Raw genomic sequence first — 19609 nt, forward strand, 5'->3', positions numbered from 1 at the left:
CATTCAAGCAATTCAAGCCGCATTTTTGGAATGCAAGAGCCAAGAGGCCAGTGCAAGAGCAGCAAGGTCTGGTGCAGACAGAGACACGATGACTTTGTGACAAGGCCAGCTATGCCCTGAGAGACCAAGAGATACAAACCAAAAAAAAAAAAAGATTTATCATGTATGCTCTGCAGAAAGGCCTTATCATCTGTCACATTCGGGTATTTTCAGCCACACTTGCATACAGGGATAGCCACAGTGTCAACAGTATCATCCTTGACTACAAAGGATGACAGTGACAAATCTCAGGGTCCTTTGAATTTGAAGATAACATTGTTCACTACTGTGAATGCCAGACTTTTATTGTCAACAGAGTTTCTCAAGTTATTTATGCCTGCAACAACTTGTATTAGATCACACGCCTCTTTCAGCTGCTTCCCTGAGATGTGTTATAGTGAAAGTGAGGGTGTTGTCAGCAGTAACATGTCCTACATTGCCTAAACGACCACTGAAATTGGAGTTCCCAAACGTACACTGGAGACCTCTCACTTTGTTAGCCTCTCCACTTCAGCCTGTCTCTGTGATTCCCTTGGGAACTCAGCAACTTTGCAAAATGCTATCTCATTCTTTATTCTGGAAACTGAAAATCTTCCAAAAGAATACTTTCTGAGACTCTTTAAACGCGTGGTCCTAAACCATTCCTGTAGAGATTTTGGAAGAACCTGTACAAGGAGGCTATTGTATGCATATACAAATAAATGACACAACTCAATGGTTTAATACTACCTGCCAAGTTAAACTACTGCAGAGCAGCTGTGCATATTTAAAATGATGCCTGGCACAACTAGAGATCCATAAATCATCAGCTGCATACTTTCATCCAATTAAGAGAGTTAAGTAAGAAAAAATCCACAAATTAAGATGTGTGTAAGGACATGGATGACATCGTCATTCCTCTCTGAATGCAAAAATAAATAAAAATAAAAATAAATCCTCATTTTGCTGATGTTAAGGCTAGAGTTACTTTTCTAGGGACACAACTTTTCCGGTGTTTCAAATCCTGGCATAAAATCTTGTTCGCAGAAGGGTCATTTCAGGCTTGTCGGTTTTCTTTCTGTAAATACTAGAGCAAAACAGAAGTAATGACTTAAACTGAAAAGCAATCCTTCAGCAAGAGAGGATGGGTAAGCCAGGATCCTAAGGTTTTCCTGGGACAATGATAGCCATTTCATAGGATTAGAGCACTGTCTCTGTGCAGTGAATCCCTTTGTTCTGGTTTGTCTGTAGCACAAAGATGTTCAAGAGGATGGCAGATGGCCAGGCCAGCAGATGCCTCATTCCAACTCCGGCTGGCCTTGGGTTTATAGATTTGGCTAGAGAAGCCAGAGCAAACTAAAATGAAGAGAAGTTGCATTATTATAATTTGGGTCGCTATAGGATAAGGTGATCCACCATCCTGATTGTCTTTTTTATTTTGAGACAGAGTTTCACTCTTGTTGCTCAGGCTGGAGTTGCAGTGGTGCTCCACTGGAAACTCTGCCTCCCTGGTTCAAGTGATTCTCCTGCCTCAGCCTCCCGAGTAGCTGGGATTACAGGTGCATGCCACCACGCCCAGCTAATTTTGTATTTTTAGTAGATCCAGAGTTTTACCATGTTGGCTAGGTTGGTCTCTAACTCCTGACTTCAGGTGATTGCCTGCCTCGGCCTCCCAAAGTGCTGGGATTACAGGGATTAATTAACACAAATAACTACAAAAGTTCTTATCCTCCTGACAACTGTCATGCTTTGGTACACAGCAGAAGTACTTTATATGTGCTTCTCATTTTGTGTCACAGAATATTAAAAACGTGTACACTGTGCTCGCTTCAGCAGCACTTATACTACAATTAGAAACTAAAAGTGAGCCACCGCGCCCGGCCAGATCCCGATTGTCTTGTTCAGATAATTGAAGCCATTCTTCTTTGATGTGCACCACAATTTGATACGTGGTAGTTTCTCAAGCCTTATTTACAATGCGGTATCTGAAAACAAATCAGTGAACTTTGTGTTCCTGTTTCATCAAAATCCATTGATCCATCTTGCACAAATGTTGACATATTACAATAGCAATCATTAATAACAATATCGCTGATCTCATCCAAAATGTCTCTAAGTATTGGGAAGCTGCAATGGACTGAATGTTTGTGTCTTCCTAAAATTCACATGTTCAAATCCTAATCCCAGTGTGATGGTATTTGGAGGTGGGATCTTTGGGAGATAGTTAAGTCATGAGGTGTAACTCTCATAAATGGGATTAGTGGCATTATAGGAAGAAACCAGAAAGCCAGCTAGCCCTCTTTTCACCATGTGAGGACACAGCAAGAAGGTGGCTGTCTATAAATCAGGAAGAGAGCCCTCATCAAAAACCCTGCAATGCTAACACCCTGATCGTGGACTTCCAGCCTCCAGCACTGTGAGAAAAAAATGTCTGTTGTTAAGCCAGCTGACCTATGGCCATTTGTTATGGCAGCCTGAACTGCCTAAGACAGAAGCTATGAAGCTCACAGTGGCAGATAAAAATTTTCTAAAATTCATATTTTCACTTGTAAACTCAAGATTTTATCACTGACAACATTCCTTGAAGTGACTGTCTCACGTGGTTCATTTTAGAGAAAATATCTGCCAAAACTCAATCCAAATAACCATAGTCCCTCAGTCATTCTTTCAAGTAAAGATGGCAGTCTATGAAAAAAATGAGGCTTGTTAAGCTCATAACACAAATAAGCACAAAAGTTCTTATCCTCCTGACAACCGTCTTGCTTTGGTACACAGCAGAAGTACTTTATATGTGCTTCTCATTTTGTGTCACAGAATATTAAAAACACGTACACTGTGCTCGCTTCAGCAGCACTTATACTAAAATTGGAATGACACAGACAAGCAGGACCCTTGCACAAAGATGACATGCAAATTTGTGCAGAGTTCTGTATTTTGCTTTCCTTTTCTAATGGTTATGGGTATGGAAACTGAGCTGTGATGAGTGAGGTAACTTGCCTAATTGAGAAACCTTCTGGCTTCAAATCCTACTCCCAACTCCTCCTCCAAAACCAAAACATATATATATTCAAGGTTGAGATTTAATAAAAGCAATAATTTTATTGATTCTTTTATGACCATTCTTCATTAAAATTGGCTTTTTCCCCCTTGAGTGCTTAGCATCAAAGAATGCAGTGACTATTAGTAGAGTTAGGTGTCACTGCCTTGTTTCATGCTAAAGTGCCAGCAGTTTTAACCAGCTTTTGCACCATCAATGCAAACATCCACTAAATGAAAAAGGCAAATACATAATGTCTTAGTATTATTACAAAATGGTTTTGACCTCATAGACCCTCTGAAACTTAATGCTTATGTTGGAAGCAGAGTCATCATAAAGAAAATAAATGATTATTAGCATTCCCAGGGACACAACAGGGGAACTATTACCTTATACTTCTGTATCATCTGATCCTTTATGATTTTTGTAGTTCTAAAAAAATGAACAAATAATATACCTGGAAGTGTCTTCATTAAAAAGGGGGAGGGGGCCTGAATGATGTCTCAAGAACTTATCATGTGAACCCAAATCTCCTTAAAATTCACCTTAAAGGCCGGGTGCAGTGGCTCACGCCTGTAATCCCAACACTTTGGGATGCCACAGTAGGTGGATCATGAGGTCAGGAGTTCGAGACCAGCCTGGCCAACATGGTGAAACCCCACCTCTACTAAAAACACAAAAATTAACCAGGTGTGGTGGCATGCACCTGTAGTCCCAGCTACTCTGGAGGCTGAGGCAGGAGAATCACTTGAACCTCAGAAGCAGAGGTTGCAGTGAGCCGAGATCCCACCACTGTACTCCAGCCTAGAAGACAGAGCAAGACTCCATCTCAAAAAAAAAAAAAAGTCTCCTTAAAGAGTCTTATGAAAATGTCCCCTAAAAATCTTAATGGATTCAGTGACTTGCATGAGTATTTTCTTTTTTTTAGCAATTTTTTTTATTATTATACTTTAAGTTCTAGGGTACATGTGCACAATGTGCAGGTTTGTTACATATGTATACATGTGCCATGTTGGTGTGCTGCACCCATCAACTCGTCAGCATGAGTATTTTCTATATTTTCTGTAGTAAAACAATGTAGAGATTATGAAGATGTAAGATAAGGACTTCATATAATATATATATACACACACATATTAATTTCAGTTTGGAGTAGCTAATTATATTGTTCGAATTCATCAATTTATATGTACTATAAAAACTTTATATAAATGTAGCTGATTTGACATGGCATTTTTTTATCATTTCAGTTAAAAATTGGACACTGTATTCTTTATCAGAAATGTAATTCAAAGCATATGACTTTTCCCCATAGAGAAGCCAAACTCAACTTATATCATTTTGGTGTCATTTTAGCGTCTTCTTCCAGGAATACAACAGTATCAATTATTATGCTTTCTTGGAAGGAAGAAAAAGACTAAATGGCTTACACAGAAGGCCATTTATTAATTTCCATAGTTTGGAGACCAGAACAGCGTGGGCTCCAGGTCATGTAGGTCAGGGTCTCTCTTCTTGGGGATTCTCTCAGCCTGTTGTCCTGCATCAGGTAGGTGGCACAATGCCTGCTCCCACCACAAGAAGATGCAGAGGAAAACAAGGGAGAGGCTCTAACTCTGCCTCCTTAGAATTAAGGAAACCTTTCCCAGAGGTCCCCACTATATTTCCTTCATGTTTCCTTAACCAAGATTGGGTCATATGCACAAGTCATTTTGACCAAGTCACTGTTGAGGGAAATAGTATGACCAGCATTGATTGAAACCAGAAATCAGAAAACTACAACCAAAGGCTAAAGCCGGCCTAGAGCCTATTGTTGTAAATAAAGTTTTATTGTAACACAGCCATACTAATTCATTTATATATTGTCTATGGCTGCTTTCTCATGCAACTGCACAGTACAATGGTTGTAACAGAGATCATGTGCCTGCAAAGCCTAAATATGCACTATGTCCTTTATGGAAAATGTTTGCTGACTGTTGGTGTACAGAATTATTCAAGGAAGAATAGATGATGACAAGTTAACCACAATGACCACTACAAGATAGAGTAGTTCTAAAGAAAGAAAAACAAGCTCCTGGCCAGGCGCTGTGGCTCACGCCTGTAATCCCAGCACTTTGGGAGGCCGAGGTGGATGAATCACCCAAGGTCAAGAGTTTGAGACCAGCCTGGTCAACATGGTGAAATCTCATTTCTACTAAAAATACAAAAATTAGCCAGATGTGGTGGTGGGCACCTGGGATCCCAGCTACTTCAGAGGCTGAGATAGTAGAATCTCTTGAAACTGGAAGGCAGAGGTTGCAGTGAGCCGAGTTCTCACCATTGCACTCCAGCCTGGGTGATGAGAGTGAAACTCCATCTCAAACACACACACACACACACACACACACACACAGACACAAGCCCTTTGCCCTTGAAATGTTAAGATAAAGCTAACAGTATATATGACACAGTCCTGAACATATAAATTATGTGTCAAAGATTGCAAGTGCTGTAAAAATGCAGAGGAATCCAAGCGCAGTGATGCAAGCTTGTAGTCCCAGGTATTCAGAAGGCTGAGGTGGAGGACTGTTTGAGCTCAGGAGTTCAAGGGCAACCGAGAAACATAACAAGACCCCTTCTCTTAAAAAAAAAAAAAAAAAAAAAAAAGAATTCAGAACAGAAAGTGATCACTAAAGACAAGGCAAAAATATTTTCAGTTCAAGACCGGCCTGGACAACAAAACAAGACCCCTTCTCTTAAAGAAAAAATTCCAAAGAAAAAGTGATCAATAAAGGCAAAGTGATAATATTTTTAAAGTACACAAATTCTCCCCTAAAATGTTTCATGAGCCACCCATACAGAATGCTGGTCTATTTTGACTTAGCTTCCTTGTGTTTTAGTGTTTTCTATTGACAGGCAGGTGAGCGGCATACCAAGGGGCAGTCTGGCATCCTTCTGTTTGTGGACACTATTACAGTATTACAGGCCCTGTTTTCCCCCAGGCTTTCTTATGTCTTCTTTAACCTTAATCATTGCATAACACAAGGGCTCATTCTAGATAAAAATGTACAAATTTTATCTTTGTTGTCCAGCTGTGTTGATACAAGTCTCGTATCATTTCCTTTCTATTCTGTGATATTTTTCTCCCCTTTCCACCTATTAGAATGTCTTACACAGATCTTATAAGATCCGAAAAGCATTCATGGTAGGAGGTAATACTAGAAGCCTCACTCCAGTCAGCAGGATATGCATTAAAGAGAATAGAAAATCCTTGCGTTAACTAGAAAGGAATCGGTGTCTACTTCTTGTTATCCTCAAAACTACCACTTTTAGGTACTTTCCTAACCTCATACTTCAAATGTGCACTATTACACCTCAAGCATTGCACTGAAAGACAAATACTGAATGGTGCTATGGTTTGAATGTCCCCTCTAAAACTCATGTTGAAATTTAATTGCCTATGTAACGGATTGGGAGATGGGGCCCTTAAGAGGTGATTAGGTTGTGAGGATCCTGACCTCATGAATAGATTAATGCCAGTGTGTTAATTACCTCAGGGGTGGGCTCCTGATCAAAGGATAAAGTTCAGACCCCATTTCTCTTTGTCCCACATGTTCACTTGCCCTTCCACAATCATATGACACAGCAAGAAGGCCCTCACCAGATGCAGCCCTTTGATAATGGGTTTTCCAGCCTCCAGAACTGTGAGCCAAATAAAGTTCTGGTCTTCACAAATTACTCAGTCTGTGGTGTTCTATTATAGCATCAGAAAACAGACTAAGATAAATGGATAGAAAAACACGGAGACATGCTCTTCAAATTCCTATCCCATCTGCTCTACAGGACTCCTCAGAACACTAAGTTTGAACATTAGGTGATGACTTCAGATATCTCGTGAGTTCCTTGAGATGAGAACTAGATGGGAAGCAGTTGTAGTAGTTTGAAGAAAAGAGAAAGATCTTGCATCATCTGTTCCATCACATGATCCCAAATGTATTTGTCCCAGCAGTGACTGTCACTCAGGCCATTAGCAGGAAGCTCTAAGAGGCACGTCGGAGACATGGTTGCTCCTAGGAAGTTGCATGTCGTCACTCTAAACCTAAAATATAGATGAGGATCTTCTTTCTAGCAGAAATAAGGCAAGGCAGTAGAGATCCCAACAAGGTTAAATATTAAATTTCAAAGCTGAGAATGAATCAAAGGCCTGAAATTAAGTCCATTTTAGAGATCTAGGCAGGCAAGTTCCCAGAGTGCAACTGTCAGGGAATTTAAGATCCAAAATATTTCTTCCTGCCCAAGATTGTTTAAACCTTTTAATTCAATTCAGTAACTATTTCTTGAGTGATTATTGTGAGCCAGAAGTTGAACTATGTGTGGGATAGAGCCATAAACAAAGTCAACATGGTCTCCTTTGCTATGGATTTTACGGTCTATCATGTATATTACTTGTTTTGCTTTCCCTTTTTAGAATGCAGACTTTATTTTTTAAATTCAGAGGCAGGGTCTTGCTGTGTTGCTCAGGCTGGAGTGCAGTAGCATGATCATAGCTCACTACAGCCTTGAACTCCTGGCTGATCCTCCTGCTTCAGCCTTCCAAAGTACTGGGATCACAGGTGTGAGCCACTGCACCCAGCCTAGACTACAGACTTTTTGAGGACAAGACTTATATTGTATTCATCTTCTTAATTGCCTCACACCTAGCAGAGTGGTTTACACATAGTTAATACTCAAAAAAGTTTACGGAATTAATGAATGACTTGACTGAATAAATGAAGTCAGTTCTGATCCTAATACAGTGATCCTTTATACTTTTTTTATGAGCAAAAGTAGTCCCAGATCCAAAATTAGAGAAAAATAAGAGGTCTACAGGTGTTCCACGTTTAGTTAGAATCAGGACAGAGGGGCTGGGATTACAGAGAGATTTTGGCACCAGGAAGTGTTAATGCGATATATATTTAGCACATGGACTCTAAATATTTCACAGCTGAGACTACAGTAGGATTGCCTGGATTAGAGCCGTGACGGAGACTGCCACAGGAAAAAGACAAAGTAAATGTTTGAGACTGAACCTGCTGTTAACTAAAATAAGTGACACAATAAAATTTTGTGTGTAGAAGGTATTTTTAGCCTCCTTTACGTGTGTCACACATGTTTAGGTGATGAACCGTCTTATTTCTCTTTTAACTTTCATTTATCCTTCAGGATACAGCTCAGCTACCATCTTCTTTTCTAGGAAACATCCTTTGATCATCTTTCTGACTTGCCCTCGTCTGAACTCAATGCCCTATACTGCTTTGAATAGTTCCTTCCAACCCCCAAATTCATGTCTACTGTGAAACTGTGGAGGTGACCTTATTTGGAAATGAGTAGTTTCAGACCGAATCAAGTTAAGATTAGATCATACTGGATTAGGGTGGGCACTAAATTCAGTGTGACTGGTGTCCTTATAAGGAAGGGGAAATTTGGACACACATAGAAGAGAAAGCCATATGAAGATGAAGGTGGAGATCGGAGTGATGCATCTAGAGGCCAGTGAATGCCAGAGATTCTCAGCAGCTACCAGAGGCTAGAAGATGGAGGAAGGATGCTTCCCTAGAGATTTCAGGGGGAAGGTGACCCTGTTGACACCTTGATTTTGAACTTCCTGTCTCCAGAACTATGAGAGCATACATGTCTGCTAGTTGGTTTGTAGTGATGAGGTACAGCAGCCCTAGGAAACCAGTAGAGAGCCCTCTCCTCTTACATCCACCTATGCTCAACACCGCCACACCATATTGAATATATCTTTTTGTGTATATTTCTCCCCTCCCACATTATGACTTCTTGGAGAGAAAAGCATAGCTTACTGATTTCTGTGTCCTCAGCACCTAACACACTATCTGTCAAAATAAATGTTATTAACGTAAACCGATTGAGCCAGGACTGGCAATTCCAAATGTCCAACAAAATTCAAATTTGCCATGCCTGCCAAAATTTCAAATTCCCACTAACCCATGTCAAAGCCATGCCCACTCCCCTAGAATTAGCCTACATATTCCACGGTGAGGAGTAGGAGAGAAGTAACAAAATATGGAAAAGCAAATTTATTACTACTTTGTAAAGCCTTTAGTAGATGAAAAATCTTTCAATCCACACGGATTTTGTAGAGGGCAAAAGTTAGAAATGAAATTCTTTATGGTAAACATACTACTAACCACTCCCCTAAACCATTGTGTGTGAAAAACAAACAAAAAGAAACCTGTAGGGCTTCTCATTTGCCAGGCAGTGAAAATAGAGAGAAACTGAGTTTGCTTAAATACACCAAAAAACTAATTTTGACAGAAATATCAACATATTTTTGCCGAAATACAGCTGACACATCAGAAGGACTTCTCTGAAGCTTCACCTAGAGATGTTCACAAGTTGACTAGTTGGATTTAGAGCTGCAAAAGAAGTACGCCTATTATAACCTGAGAGGAAAATCATTTCCATGCAGACAGTGTCATGTGTCCTTGTTCAAAACAAAGAAGGAAGAATCATTAAACACGTCACTACCTCAAGTCCCTCAAGTATCTGACAGGAACATCTGATTGGTTGAGTCAGGCCACATGCCCGTGTTTTTGCCAGAGAGAAGGGACAAGAATTATCTGTCCACCTTTACCTATCATGGTAGGAGGGGAGGACATATCTCCACCTATTTGCCCCAAGTAAGAAAACTTTTATATGTCTAAAATACAGCTTTCTCTATCTTTGCAATTACATATTTATAATAGTTTTTGAAATCATATAATAATGTATATTATTATATATTTGCATTGTATATGTAATACATATAATTATATGTGTATAATGCATGTCTATAAAAAAATCTTTTTTTTTTTAAACAGGGCCTCTCTCTGTTGCCCAGGCTGAAGTGCAATGGTACAATCAAGGCTCACTGCAGCCTTAACCTCTCAGGCCCAAGTGATCCCTGCCTCAGCCTCCCAAGTAGCTGGGACCACAGGTGTCCTCCATTGTACTTGACTAGTATTTTACATTTTTTGTAGAGACAGAGTCGTCCTATGATGGCCAGGTTCATCTCAAACCCCTGGACTCCACTGATCCTTCCACAGCAGCATCCCAAAGTGCTAGGATTACAGGCCTGAAAATCTTTAACACAAAAAAACGTTTATTCTTGGATCCTTTAAATGGGTATTCCTGACTCGTTGGAAGTGTTCTTCCAAGCAGTAATGTTTTGGGACCCAGGTTCCTTCCATCTTGTGACTCTGCCATTTTCAACTGTTTCCAAGAGGCCTGAACTTATGTGCATTAATCTGGAAGAAGAGGAAAGAAAGCACGTGGATAATCTTAACTCCTGGGAGGCTCATAGGAGGACAAACCCAGAAGTGTATACATCACTTCTGCGCACATTCTATGCACTAGGACTCAGACTCATGGCCACTTCTAATTGGAACTGTTCCTTGGAAACCACGTAGGTGTCCAGGAAGAAGAGGAACCCTGTTTGGTGAACAGCCAACACAGTCTCTGTCTTATTATCTGCAATAATGATTGTCCACTACAACATCTCAATACTTTATGAAGTCTTAAATAGAAAGAAGTGAAATATCATGATCAAGCTTTGCAAGAATTAGGTAAATCTATGAAGTCCCAAAAGCAATAATTGAAAGAAAAAAACTGAATTTAAAAAATACAAGATTTATTGAAAAATGTCAGCTTTGATAAAAACAGGGCCTGCAAATATTTAGAATCCCATCAAACGTTTAGATGGTGTTTTTCTGACTTTCTTCTGGATGTTTGTTATTAAGAAACTAATGGTCGTTCATGTCCTTTGTAGGGACATGGATGAAGCTGGAAACCATCATTCTCAGCAAACTATCGCAAAGACAAAAAACTAAACACCGCATGTTCTCACTCATAAGTGAGAATTGAACAATGAGAACACCTGGACACAGGAAGGGGACCATCACACACCAGGGCCTGTTGTGGGGTGGGGGGAAGCGGGAGGGATAGCATTAGGAGATATACCTGACGTAAATAACGAGTTGATGGGTGCAGCACACCAACATGGCACATGCATACATATGTAACAAACCTGCAGGTTGTGCACATGTACCCTAGAACTTAAAGTATAATAATTTTTAAAAAGTTAAAAAAAAGAAACTCATGATTAATATATTAGTCATTGTTTAATCAATTTGTTGCTCAGTTCATTATTTTATCAAAACAATCTCATTTCCAATCAAAGTTTAAAATTTAAAATAATATAAATATAACAGATGACAGCAATTTTGATTGAGATTTAGTTTTAAACTGCAGGCTCCCTTATAAAATGCTTAGTGGGTCAGACAGAGTGGCTTATGTCTGTAATCCCAGCAATTTGGGAGGCTGAGGTGGGCAGACAGCTTGAGCCCAGGACTTCGAGAGCAGCCTGAGCAACATGGCAAAATCCCGTCTCTACAAAAAATACAAAAAAAAAAAATTAACTGGGCATGGTAGCAGAGGCCTGTAGTCCCAGTTACTCCGGAAGCTGAAGTAGGAGAATCACCTGAGCCCGGGAAGTCAGCACTGCAGTGAGCCCGTATCATGCCACTGCACTCCAGCCTGGGCAACGCTCATGACACCCTGTCTCCAGAATTAATTAATTAATTAATTAAAAAATTAAAAAGCCAGTTGTCAACCTTAGGTTACCAATTTTTGCTATGAGAATGGCTGACGCTACACAACCATAATTTTGATCAAACCAATTGACCTTTCTGATAGCGTCCATAGCAAAACTACAAAGTCCTGGTGTTTCTTGGAATGATGTGGTATAGCAGGCCTTATGGATGAACTGAAGGAAAGCTAAGTTCACTGTGACATTTGAAACTGTTCTCTCTTTATGCATCTTGGCACTGCCTATGTTTTCTGTTTTATTGTTGCTGCTGTTTTTAAATCGGTGCTTCTACACTGTCTTTTCCTGCAATGAAGATTAAGGCAGCCAGGCGGGGACTATGTGTAAATTGTTTATCTTTAATATATAAAGGGAAAGATTGTCATCAGCCTGCTTAAAAGATAGCATATATGAACTCAAACAAGATCAGCCTTTGGTAATTCCTAGTTTCTGGTGTAGCTTTTCTTTTTTTCCGTTTTCTTTTCAGCTAATGTATGACCCTAATAAATTACCACTCTAATTGGGTGTTTGCTCAGTCAATTCAAAAACAGAGCTATTTAGGAGGGCAAATGAGTGAATAAGACCTTTTGTTTTTCTTAAGGCATCTCTTAAAACCTAAACATTAATTACAAACCATTATTACAAACCTTCTTCCCTTATTTGATGACATCGGTGGCTAAATGTTTGGGCCCTCCTTTGGGTGTAAGTTATTGCATTAAGTACTGCCAGATCAAGTAAGTGGTATGTGCTTTATTAAATATGCTGTTCAGCAAGCAAGGTTTGAAAAATTAGAAAGTATGCCCAAACTGTTTTGTTTTGACCTACTCTGTGTGTGTGTGTGTATTTTGGTTTGTTTTGTGTGTCTTACATAGTAAATTGTCCTAAGATTGCTTGGTAACACAACTTCATGCTCTGGGAAGATGAGGTAACATTTGCTTCTTCTCTGAATGTAGTCAGCAGAGAGCATATAATAGAACAAAGACAGGAAAGCAGGAGGTGATGTTAGCATAAAGAGAGACTGCCTTTTCTGTCTTCCTGGATTCCACAGAGAAGAATCGCAGCCTCATTACTGAGCAATGAATGTTTCCGGTTAGTTTGGGTGTGGAAGCACATGAGAAGGGGAGAGGGGAAAGCCAGCAGCAGGCTTGGACGGCTAACTAATCTATTACAGTCTGGGGAGATGCTTAAATGAGTGAAGCGATTAAAATCAACACACCTGGAACACCAGGGGAAAAAACTGGAGAAGAGTGATTAATGAAAATCCAAACACATTAACAGTTGTACTATCTACATGAAGCCTGCGAAGTTGGTGGTTCAGCCAGGCATGAAGGTGTCTTACTCCCTTACTGAAAAACAAGTAAATGTACCCTACAACACACACAAATGATTTGTGTACAGATGCTGACATGGCTTCCAGTTTACCCATCCCACATACACAAATAGCTTATGCACTTTTATGGACAGTACATATGTTTATACCAAAAAGAAAGAACGCATAGAGAATGACTGTTTTGCTTCAGTGTTTGGTGAACGTTGATGGAACTTAGTGAAACAGAACATTTATGACCATGAGAAATGGCCCTCTGGGGAGTCATTTCCCTGCCCACGGCTGGAGGTAAAAGGCTGCAGTGACAGCGCCGGTTAAGAGAGGGACAGAACAATAGGTTCTGTGAGTTCGAGAAGCAGAGGTTGCCCTCACTGGGTGGGTGGTAAGAGCATCAGTCCCGAGCAGCACATAACTCAGAGAGAAGTGATAGATTCGTGTGGAATGTGCACATAACAAAGGGCGTAAAGCAAGAGCAAATTATAAGTGCACTTGAATCACCCAGTGTGCTGAGGATTTTTCCTGCCAACAAGATTCCACTATTGAAAAGCCACACGCCTGGTGGATTTCCTGATCAAATCCAGAACACTAAGTAACACGAACTAACAAAATGATATAACCCAAACCAGACTCCACCAGGCGATTGGCTGACTGAATCAATCAGAAAACGAGGAGTTTTTTCACCCTTTTAATTAAAATAATTAATTTTGTTGTTTGAATTAAAAAGAATTTTAATACAGTTAAATCATTGTGCCAATTTATTCCAGCTCTTTCACTGTCAAAACTGGGGACAGAGGCTGCTTCAGTTTCTCTGCCTTCTCTTTGTGATGACCAAGGTATAAAGGTATCTGTTGCACTGAACTTGTAACTTCACATTATTCTTATATGTCTTGATCCTGAGTTATTTGGCATCCTTTTGTCGACTGTGAGCAGAAAGTCCTTGATTTTCTTAACTTTGAGAGGCATGGCGACAAGACAGGGCCTGCACCAGCAGTGCCAGGGAAACACCCTTTTCCCCCTTTCATAAGAGTGTTTAAAAAACATCAAGATTCTCCTTTGTTCTGTATTTCATTTCAAAGTCACAAAGCAAGAAAATTGACTCTGACTAATATTAATTCTACTCTTTTTTGCTGCCTACATTGGCGATGTTCTTATGTTTATTTCATTTTCCATTCACCTGACAAGCCCCTGGCAGTCTCTGTGGATGGTTTTGAAGTCAGCTGCCTGGTTACTATATCTCAGACTCACACACAGGTAACAGCCTGAGAAAAGTTTTGCACTGATGAGTGAAAGGCCCACTTTGGACCCTCATATCCCAGCATCGTGAGAGCCGGGTAGGGATGTCCAACCACCACAACAGAACTTGCCAGGACCTCCTTGGCTCTGAGGATTCATGATTGGCTTTGACGCTGGGTGGAGGATGATCAAAAGCCCTTCAAAAATCAGTCTCCTAGGGAAACTCCATTGTCTTTCGTCTTTTCTAGCCCAGTGGTTTCCAGACTGCCCCCTACCAAGATAGTGACTGTCAACACTATGTTGCTCCTAGCTCCTCATACTTTAAATGGTGGTGGAGGAGAAGCTGAATCTAAGTTCTTCACACACACACATAGATATATATGCATTTTAATAAAGATTTGTATTCTATATAATGGTGAATCCTAAATCTATTAATCATTGGATTCCTTTGATCACATAAGGTGGTTTTTCAAAAAATATCAGTTCCTAGGATCCCAATCCTAGCATCTCAATCTAAGACCCCAGCCTGAAACCCGGGGCCTGGGATCAAACTCAGCAATGTGGAATTTTAGTGCCCCCCAGATGATTCTAATAATCACCAATATTTATGAACCTGAGACTTAATTTAGTTTTTGTTTTTTTGTTTTTTTTTTTTAATTTAGAGACAGAGTCTCACTCGGTTGCCCAGGCTAGACTGCAGTGGAATGATCTTGGCTCACTGCAACCTCTGCCTCCCAGGTTCAAGCAATTCTTCTGCCTCAGCCTCCCAAGTAGCTGGAATTACAGATGCCCACCACCACACCCGGCTAATTTTTGTATTATTAGTAGATACAGGGTTTCGTCATGTTGGCCAGGATGGTATTGAACTCCTGACCTCTGATAATCCATCCACCTAGGCCTCCCAAAATGCTAGGATTACAGGCATGAGTCACCATGCCCAGCAGTTTAGTTATTTATTAACCAAATATTTTAAAATGTATCTTTGGAAATTCCATTTAGAACATATTGCTTGCACTTCACTCCTGATTCCAATACTTTACCACGTCACACGATCTCGTTCCCCTTTCTTCAAATACATCGTTTACAGTTGCGGCAAATAGAGCCCTGAGGAAGGATTCCTTTAGCTCCCTTTTTACTAAACTTGTGGGATAACATAACTCTTTAAATCAAAAAGAAATTCATAATTCTACTTTTTTACCGCAACCCAGATCATCTCCTATTATCTTAAGGAATGTTGTAAAATTTTTGAAATGAAATTCCTCTGAGTTCCTTAAATTTCTAACATTTGAAAAACACTGCTTTAGATTCAAGGAAAGAATTCAAGGCTTATCCTCCCCTGTCTCCTCTACCCACCCTCCTACCCTCGCCCCATCTCAGAGCCACTCCTGTGGAGGACTGTATTCTTTTCCATCGAGGTCCAGTCGAGAAAATGGACACCACACTAGGTATTTTAACAGAGGGAATTTGATATGGGAAATTTATTACAGGGGTTGAAAGGCTAAAAAGCAAAAAGAGGCACTAAGATAACAGAGATAGAAGGAAGCAACTACCACTCTTGGGGAAGTGGTTGGAGTTTCCAGAACTGTAAGTTGGATGAGAACCTCATAGAGCAGGGACCCATGTCTTGAGGTGGGGCCGCTGCCAAGTCATTGCTGATACATCAGGAGCTTGTAGGACAAGTGTCCTGGATCTGGGGCTCTGACCTCCGAGGGAGGCGCTAGCTGGAGGCCACTGCTCTTCAGACAGATTGCAGTGAGGTTCTAAGAGCAAGGAAAGAAACTGAAGACAGAAGATGACTACTGCTGCCCAGAGAAAGGCCACTGATAGGGTGATACCTAGAAACAGCAAGCAAACAGGAAGAAGGAAAATCCCTGTCCCGCCTGCAGCCCAGAGTCCCCATAGGGCATCCTAAGAGGAAGTTCACTGACCAGAGCAAAATACACTTTTCAGAGTCTTGGCCCTTGCATCGCAGAGCAGAGTGTACAGGGCAGGCTGTGTCACTGAGATTCATCCAGCACAGGATCAGACAATCTCTTGGGTCAGAAGAGCAGCAGAACTTGGCATTGGCAGACACAACAAGGTTAAAAGCTTCTGTTTACATGACTATGTTTTTTTGGAAGGTCAAATACATTTGGGAAAACTATCTTTATAATTTGGAGTATCACAAAGCCTATTAGCATATCAAATGATCAGAGAAGTCTTGCAGTAAAGGAAACTGCTTTATTTTGTTTAATTATTTCTAAAATTTATTCAGTGTGAATCCCTTCCCCACTCACACACACATATAATATTCCTCAGAACATACAAACTGTTCTAAATGCTGCTCTAAAAAAAGTTGCTAAAGTCCAAACTGCTTTTGTTGGTTTGCTTCTAAAGCTAGGAAAAAGAGAAAGAATATGTATATTAAATGAAATCAAATAATTGGGAAGAAAAACAGAATATCTGCAAAGTATTAAATCCAATTATGTTTTTTCATGCTTTCTGATATCTGTAAAGGGGAGATCCTCCTCTGCCCTTTACCACACCATTAGAGAAAAAAATTCCTCATGTAATCCTCAGATAAATCATGAACCACAAGCTATAACAAAGACCACCAGCTTCAACGAAATCTAAGAGAACAAGGTAGTGTTACATGAATCTGCACAAATAAATCATCACACAGCACTCCGAGATGCCCAGCTGCCTTAAACGTATAGGGTAGCTTGAAAATTATACTGCAGGGCAAAGAGTGGCTGTATTTCTACTCAAGAAGGTAAAAAGAAACTCTACTCTCTCCCTTTCTATACCTTTTAGGACTATGGTTACTTTCCGCTCCCTCCATGCTTGCCTCAGGCAAGAGGAGGCACCTGACAAAACCGAAACCTAGAGTGTGGCACATGGTAAACTCTGGGGAGCTGGGCTGGAAGGTCATGTAGACACAGGGGCTGAGGCCAGCATTCAGCAGATACAGGTGAATGGGTAGAAAGAGTTATCCACAAAGACAGATACTGAGATAAAAGGAATGACCAGGATGGAGGGGGTGGGGAGAGAGAGGAGAGGAGGAAGAATGAGGAGAAGGGAAGAGAGGGAGGAGAAGGAGGAGTAAGGCGAGGAAGAGGAGGAGGAATCTCCCTTTTATCGATGTCAGGAAACATGAAAGAAGAAAAAAGAAGGAAGGAAGGAAGGAAGGAAGGAAGGAAGGAAGGAAGGAAAGAAAGAAAGAAAGACGGACCTGTAAAGTATATAGAAAGAGGGAGGGAGGGAGGGAAAAAATTACTGCTGGCTGATTTTCCAGATCCCATGATACCAGCTTTAAATTCTTCCTACTCAACTAGAATGCTTCATTTGACAACATCACAATGTGCAACCACTATATGTATCCTCATCAAGTTATGCTAATCTGGCTTTTACCTCTGAGTTGGATTTTGTCCGTGAAGACAAGTGATTCCTGTCTGGAAATCTGGAAGTTTCTTAAGCAAACAGTTTGAATTGATTTTATTTATTTAATTGACTATTCCATTCCTTATCAAAAAACAGGTACCAAAAAGTTCCAAACAGTTGAATGTGGATGAAAGTAACCATCACATGTCTTCAACACACCACCTTGCATGGTGATGTACTACCTACAGACCTGGCATGACATGAATTCATACTATGATAAAATATCAAGGCCTAGTTCTAGTGCTAAGAAACTTTCAGTCCCATTCATTGGGAAGATGATCAGACAGAAGACCCTGGAAGTTTTGCCTCCTATACTCACATAACAAAGGGCAGACATTCCTGGGGCAGGGATGGGAGAAACCAAACTCTAGTTAAATATCTATAGTTCAAGGCATTAAAATTTGCTATTAAAGCCCTAGCATAGTCTCTTTTATTGGATCGGGCGTCACTTTACAGGCAAAGCAATACCTCTGACTATTGCCCCAACCAGCTTCCAATCACAGACTCCTTTAAAGGTGACTTATGAACAGGTACTTATATTTGTGTTTTTTGCCTTAGAGTACACCACATCTTCTACCTTCTAAATTCACTAGCTTTGTCGTGCTTTACTTTCATTGGGTTCTTGCTGTTTCTACCCTTTTGGAATTAATCAGTCTGTTTTCCAAACTCACTTTCAGTTGGAGTACAGACTGAAACTTCCCTCTGCCTGCTGGTCCACAGGCAAAGGCCAGGAGGCCTGCCCACTACCATGCTCAGTTCCCCTGCTTGATCCCCAGCCTATGCCACAGGAAGTGGTCCCTCAAATAACATGCAGTACCCCCTTGCCCATCAGTAGAACTGTTTGCCTTTTCTCTTTAACAGTTTTAAACATACTTCTTTTCTTCTTAAAAATTATTTTAGATGCCAGTGGTACATGTGCAAGTTCGTCACATGGGTATACTGCATCATGCTGGGGTTTGGGCTTCTACTGAACCCATCACCCAAATCATGACCATTGTACCCACTAGGTAATTTAAGTAGTTTTTCAACTCTTGCCCTTTTGGAGTCCCTACTGTCTATCATTTTCATCTTTGTAAACATGCTTATTTTCTAGTCTCTCTCTAAATGAGGATCTAATTATATTGGCTGCTTTTCTGATGACTCTAGATTGTTTTTCCCTGTATTTTGTCTCTCTCTCTCTCTCTTTTTTTTTTTTTTTTTTTTTTTTTTTTTTTTTTTTTTTTTTGAGACAGGGCCTCACTCTGTCACCCAGGCTGGAGTACAGTGGCATGATCATGGCTTACCATAGCATCTACCTCCCAGGCTTAGGTGATTCTCTCACTTCAGCCTCCCAAGTAGCTGGGACTACAGGTACATGCCACTATACCTGGCTAATTTTTGTATATTTTGTGGAGACATGCTGTCTCTACATGTTTCAGCATGTTGCCCAGGCAGGTCTCAAACTCCTGGGCAAAAGTGATCCTCCTGCCTGGGCCTCCTAAAGTGTTGGGATTACAGGCATATGCCAGCATGCCCTGCCTTTCCTGTATTTTGTAATTTAGAATTGTGAGTTCGTGTTGGGTGGGACTTTACCTACAGGATTCCTATGCAACCTAGGTTGAAAATAAGTCTTCCTAGAGAAGGCTTTTAGTCACTCATATTAGGAGGCACCAGTATTGTTATCAACCTGAGAATGCTTTTTACATTATTTTGTGGAGAATCTAGGTCATCCAGATAGTATAAACTCAAACTCTAAATCTGAGTGAGAGCAGCCTAGGGTTCAGGTTTCTAATATCCTCAGGATTTTCCTTTGCTTCCTCTTTTCCTAGTAGATCAGGCCAAGTGCAAAAGTTTGTCTCCTAATGGAAGAGGATGAACATTTTCCGTTCTCCTGCTTCACAGATCTACAGTAATTCAAAAGTTCTTTATTTAAGGGTCTTAAGTCTAAATTTCTGCCTTTCACAGGTCCAAAGATTTGTCTCCTGTACTT

At 40.4% G+C, this 19609-nt stretch overlaps 1 pseudogene; it reads right to left on the reverse strand.

Moving 5' to 3' along the window:
* Nucleotides 1–13742: 13742 nt before the first annotated feature.
* LOC105543900 lies at nt 13743–13950 on the reverse strand (annotated as a pseudogene).
* Between the last annotated feature and the right edge of the window lie 5659 nt (nt 13951–19609).

Source organism: Mandrillus leucophaeus, unplaced genomic scaffold, assembly GCF_000951045.1.
Source record: "Mandrillus leucophaeus isolate KB7577 unplaced genomic scaffold, Mleu.le_1.0 Scaffold292, whole genome shotgun sequence".
Taxonomy (NCBI): Eukaryota; Metazoa; Chordata; class Mammalia; order Primates; family Cercopithecidae; genus Mandrillus; species Mandrillus leucophaeus.